Source organism: Passer montanus, unplaced genomic scaffold (genome assembly GCF_014805655.1).
Source record: "Passer montanus isolate IOZ18808 unplaced genomic scaffold, ASM1480565v1 scaffold15, whole genome shotgun sequence".
In the NCBI taxonomy this organism is placed as follows: Eukaryota; Metazoa; Chordata; class Aves; order Passeriformes; family Passeridae; genus Passer; species Passer montanus.
The window spans coordinates 8665208-8671550 of NW_024362051.1; positions in this window are offsets into that span (position 1 = coordinate 8665208).

The following is a 6343-nucleotide window of genomic DNA, read 5'->3' on the forward strand; positions in this document are numbered from 1 at the left end:
TCCCAGGCTCGGAGGCAGGGAAGCAGTGGTTGTCCCCCCAGAGGGGCTGCAGGGGCACGAGGGGATGAACTGAGGGGCAGCACCAAGGGGGTGACCCGAAGTCCTCTGGCTCCTGCTGGAAGCAGGCTGGCAAAGCTAGAGCCAGGCAGGCTTTGCATGAGTGGAAAAAGATAAAGGCTGATAAGCAGGAGCTGGTTTAATAATGCAGGGGCCAGCTGGGAGGCAGGCTGGGGTGTCCTCTCACGTCAGGAGGCCAAGGGTGAGCAAGGGGTGTGGGGGGATGCTGAGCCCTCAAGAAAAGTGAAGGCAGACACTAAACAAGGCTCCAGACTCTGAGGGGGGCAGAGGGTGACAAGATGTGTGTGATTCTGGCTGTCCTGGCAACTTTTCCTTGAGCCAATCCAGCTTGTGGCCACGTCAGTGCAGATGAAACTTGTCTGAGCTCACGGAGAGGCAAATCCCATGCTGGTACCAGCACATTCCCCCTGCCCAGGGGCTGGCACTGCTGTGGGGGTGGAGCTCAGCCCACACATTCTGTAATTTTCAACCGCTTTAATACTTCTCCTTGTCATTTTAAGCCCCGTGGGGACTCGGTGCCCTTTGTTTGCTGGTGCTCTCAGGTTGCTGCCTTCCCCGATGATCCCGGCACTGCCCGGAGCTGCTGGAGCTTCCCGTGGGTCCCTGCCCTCGCTCCTCCCGGGACAGCATCTGCAGCTCCTTTTCAGGGCGAGAGGAGCCTGGGGAGCCAGGGCTGGTGGAGAGGCTTTCCAGCTCCAGGCACAGAGCAGGGAAATGCTAAAGGGCTCCCGCTGTTGCACATCTGGGTTGGGTTTCGCCGCTGCAGGCTCCCCGCGCATCACGGGGGTGGGCGCTGCCGGAGCCCCGGGGCTCGGAGAGCCGTGCCGCGATCCCGGGGCAGGCAGGGGGGCTCCGGGCTGCCCCTTCCCCCCGCTCTGGGGGCTCAGCGAGGCACAGAGCCCATCTCGGCTCCCATCCTCCCAGCCAGGCCTGGGCAGCGCAGCCCTGCCGCCCACCCAGGGCTGGGATGGCCGTGCCACCCCCGGGAGCCTCCCCTCGTCCCTCCCTGCCACCTCCACCCACCTGCCCTCGCCGGGGTTTGCCAGGGGGCTCTCCCCCGCATTCCTTCCATCAGGACATCACCTCCACCCTCCCCGCCCCGTGTCCGGCAGCGCTGGGGTTGCTGGGGTTGGGTAGGAGGGGGTGAGCAGCCGCACGGCGAGCTGGACCCCCGATTCCTGCTGCCACCAGGGTCTCTTCCCCGGGCCACACACATCCATGTGGATATTTATACAGGAAGGGAGCGAGCATCCAGCCCTGCGCGGCCGCGTGGCTCCCCACGCACACCCCCCCAAGCCGTACGGACCCAACACGAATCAAACGCCTTGGAATGAGCCAGAATAAATATTTTACGGTAAATTACCAAGGCTAATAATTATAAAAATCTGTTCATATAGCCCGGAGCCAGGGAAATGTTTCCAAGCAGCTGGTGACCACATGGGTGACGGTCCCCAGCTGGGCTGCTGGACCCCCCCGCTCGTGGGGAGCAGCCCTGGGGTGGGTCTGGGGTGGGTGTTCTCCCTGGCTCTGGTGCTGGGGTTGCTGGGGGGTCTGTGAAGGGCTGGAGGCAGGATTTCCTGCAACAGGGATCGCTGATGGGGTTTGAGGAGGGGAGAGTGTGAGGAGGGGAGGTTCAGCTGCCCGTGGGATGGGCTTGTTTTACCCATCTGACCACTCAGAGATGATTTTGGTGTGCATCCTCCCCAGCCAGCAGGATCCAGATCTGCCCTTGGCCCGAGCTCTGCTGGGATGGGGCTGTCCCTGGGGGGTGTCTCAGATTTGGAGCTGGAGCAGGCACATGCCGGGCGAGATCCCCACTCCCGCCCAAGGGGAACTGCAGCTCGGGGAGGGGACCTGGCACAGCGGGTGGAAAGCTCTTTCTGTTTCTCTCTCTCCTTCTTCTTCCTCCAAGAATTACTTGGGATGAGCCCAGAGAAAACAAGGGCACACATACGCCTGACATCTCCCAGCCCCTTCCTTCTCCTTGCAGACTGTCATCTCCTTGTGTGTGTCCCCATCACGACTCTCTGCACCCCCCCTCCCTCCCTCTGGCACTGCCTTGGCCCCATCTCTCCCTGGAGCAGTCAGAAAAAAGGGGAGATTTGAGCAGCCAAAACCCACTCGCTGCTCCCCCCTTCCCCCAACCTTTTTCCCTTCCTCCCTGCCCTGATTCAGAGAAAAGAACCGGCTGGGTTTCGGGTCAGCCCCCGGCTCTGCCCTGCTCAGCTCCCGCGGGCTGATGACTCAGTGAAGAGCGGCAGGGTCTGCAGCGCCGGCTCGGCCCAGCCCGGCTCGGCTCGGCCCGGCACGGCTGCACCAACCATGCTGCTGGCCTTGGGCGAGCGGACACGGAGCGGCAGCGGCCCCCGCACCCTCAGCGGGGTCACCCGGGCAGGAAGGGAGCGAAGGTGGGGACCCTGCCCTTGCTGGAAACGGGTGGGCACTCCCAGCCCTGGACCCCGCAGCTGGGTGTGAGCATCCCACCCACACCCCCTCGGTGTCGAGCAGCCTGAGGAAGAATTCCCAATGCCCCCCTGCCCTGCGGGGCTGGGGTCGCTGTGTCGCACCAGAGAGCTTTGATCAGCTCCCAGGGGATGCTCCAGCCCCCCCAGGACTGTCCCCCATCCCCGAGCTCCCGGGCTGCCCTGTGCTCAGCCCCTTGCTCTGTCTCCCAGTGAAAAATTCCCAATTCCTCCATGCCCTGCGGGGCTGGGGCTGCTGTGTCGCACCAGAGAGCTTTGATCAGCTCCCAGGGGATGCTCCAGCCCCCCCAGGACTGTCCCCCATCCCCGAGCTCCCGGGCTGCCCTGTGCTCAGCCCCTTGCTCTGTCTCGCAGTGCGCGGGCGGCAGCCTTGGCCGCGGGACCTTGGCTCCCAGCGATCAACAGGAAACGGGAGATGGATTTCTCGGCAAACTGGGCTTTCCATAAACAGTCTGAGGGGCCGACCCGCGACGGCGGGAGCAGCGCAGAGCCAGGGCTGGGCTTTACAGCTGTTTATCACATTTTTCTGCTCTCGTTTCCTCTCTGGCTCGGCAGCTCAGGGTTCCTCCTCTCCTGCATGCAAATCGGGGATGAGTTGAGCGCTGCTGGATGGGCTGCTGCCATTCCCAACTGGGATGCTCCTGCTTGGAGCAGGATCAGGGCAGGCATTGTCCCATGGGCCCTGTGCCCTGCTCAGCCAGGGTGCAAAGAGCCAGAACAATCTCCAGTAATTTCCAAACTTAAACCCAGGTCCTGTCAGGCTGCCTTTGCTTTGGAGCACACCAGAACCCACTGGCACACAAGCCTCCAATTTCTCTGCAATCAGGACTTAAGAAAACACAGGCTGACCCCGAGGGCTGAGAGAGGACTGGGTGGAGGGGGGCCATGCCGGGCTCTCCACCTGTTTCTCATTAGCAGCAGCTTGTTCAGCGCCAGCCCCGCTCCCCATCCCACCCTGGTGAGCTTGGCAGCTCCACTATTTCCCAGTGATTTCTGCCCGTCTCAAAAAGCATGAGATGAAAGGCTTGGCTGTACAGCATCCCTCCATCCATCCATCCATCCATCCATCCATCCATCCATCCATCCATCCATCCATCCATCCATCCGTCCATCCCTCCCGGCAGGGCAGAGCAGCTCCTTACCCTTGCACCCTCTGTGACCCGTGCCCGTGTCCCTGGGCACTGACCCTGACCCGAGCAGGGTGTCGGGGCTGTCCCTGTCCGTGTCCCTGCCCCACGGGACAGCAGGGACTGTGTTTTGGGGCTGGAGGTCAGCGGGGTCAGCCGGCGCATGGGCCCCGCTTGCCGGGCTGAACAAAGGGGCTTTCTCTGCCTGGGGCTCGGCCCGTCTGCAGCGGGGCCGCCTGCGTCACAGGAGACGGCGGCGGGACGGGGGGGTCTTCCAGAGGGCAGGAAAAGCTGTGGGGCTGCATGGAGTCCAAGGGGAGCTGCCACGGGCGCTGCAGAGATGGGACCCTCATGCCCACACCTCACTCAGGAGGATGCTGGGTGCCCGGGGGCTGATGCACGGTCACTGTCCTCAAGCCACGATGCCATCGTGGTGCCAGTGGTGCTGCCAGTCTGCCAAGCAACGCCCAGCTTTACAAAATGCTTATGGTTTTGCCTCTGAATGGGACAGAAATGCCTGCAGCAAGGCCAGAGTGGGCACACAGACAGATGTCCAAGCAAAGAGAGGCACCTGGCACCACACCAATTTCAGCAGGTCAGTGTTGGTGGCAAGTGCCAGCTCCTGGCTCCTCCCCACCACTCCAGGCACAGCCAAAACCACCCCACAAAGGCCAACTGCAATCCAGCAGCACAGCAGCAGCTCTGTGCAGCCGTGCAGGCGCTGCTGGCGCGGCCGGCCGTGCGTGTTCTGGCACCAGAATGCACATCCTACTTCCACGTGATGGATGTGGAAGAAAATGTGTTTGCCTGTGGAGAGGGGATGTGGATGGCGGGATGGGGCTGGGATGGGGCTGGCAGGGTGCTGGGATGTGGGACTGGCCAAGGGGGAATGCTGCCTGGATCGGGGGCTGCTGGGGCAGGGCTGTGTTTGGGAGAAAAGCTGGTATGTAGGTGTGCTGGTGCATGAGGACATTGAGCTGGGGAGTGTGTTGAAACAGAAGGGTTTGATTTTTTCACTTGAAATGGCATTTCTGCTCCCTTGGAGTACAAAATGAAACATTACCAAAAGAGGAAAAAAAAAAGGGGGGGGGTGGAAGTAATCAGAAACAATTCCTTCCCACCCTGAAAAATCCCCTTTGTAGTCACATTTTTGCTGCATGTGTCCCTGTGCCATGGCTCTGCTGGCCTCAGGCTGCAGGGTGGGATAGCCCCCAGAGAGCCACACGGAGGGGATGCTCCCAGCCAGGGATGCTCCCAGTCAGGAATGCAGCAGCATGTGGTGGTGTGCTTGCATCACCCAGCGCTTGGAGGGACACAGCTCAGTGCCCACACACATGGGAAGTGCAACCAGGCATAGCTGACCCTGCAGAGAGGGATGCTCATGACCCCTGTGCCTCCAGCCCTGCATCCCAGTCCTCAGCAGGAGCAAGGGCACGGTCAGTAAGGACCAGGAGGTTCATTCCAAGGAGGATTCATGCAGGATTTGTTTTTGCAACTGTAAATCCAAACAGCAGCTCGTCCATGGGCCAGCTTTCTTGGGAAGAATGCTTCCAGGCACATGGGGCTCTGGGGCTTCCCCCTGGCCTCCCCATGGGGGCAGGCACAGGTGAGGGGTGAAGATCCTGGAGGTGCAAAGACATGGGGGGGTCCCTGGCACAGCCCGTGCTCCTGCCTGCTCCTGGGAAGCAGCCAAGAAGGATTTGGATCCATATCTTTTCTCCCATAGAATTTGCACCTCGTATTCCCACTTTTTATTCTCTCTGGCAGTGTTTGGTTTCATTTATGTTCACCTGCAGGGTGAAGTGTCTGGAGCCACCCCAGCCACAGCCACTGCTGCCCCACACTGGGCATCACGTCCCCTGTGCAGGTCTCTCTTAGTGCAAGGGGCACCCAGGGGTGCAGATGCCAGCTCCCCCCCAGACCTGGGAGGGTGCTGGGAGAGTCTGCTCCAAGCATTGCCCAGTCTCCACAACTTCTCAGCTGCCTGCCAGCTCCAGGAGCACTCCAAGCCCCAGACCCTGCTGATTAGAGACATTTAACATTCCTCCCAGTGCCAAAGGGATCTTTTATCAGCGGGGTTTTTTTTCCTGCAGACTATTTTCTTTTCATGAAAACATTAAATGGCCTGAGAGATAAGGAACAAATTTATAGCAGTTCACACCGAATCAGCCAAGACACTGGCAAGGAAAAAATGCCTTCCCTCCTGCTACCCGCCTTCCCTCGCACGCTCCCCACCCCGGCCGCTTCCTCTCATTCTCTCCAAACTCTACAGACTCCCACGACAAGCTTGGCCAGCCATCCCAGCTCTTCCTGCCCACAGCAGGGCTTGGTGCAAGGTTGCCCACTGAGCCAGGGGATTTGGCACAAGGAGGTGCTGGCACAGTCCCGTTTGTCATCTCCCTGGGATGCTGCTGAGGGCTGTCTTCATCCCAGGGTGGTGCAGCCTTGTGTCCAGCAGCCCTGGACATGAGGAGAGGATCCTGGACACACACTCCCTCCTGGCACGAGGACGGATTCAGTCTGTGCAAAGCCTTGCCTTAAAAACGAGCCAGTCTAAATCTGGGTGGATGTTAACTGTGGGTCTGGGTGAGACCTGTCAGCCCCCCCTTCCCTTCCCCAATAAAGCATCCCTTGTTCCATCCCTGCCGCTGGGAG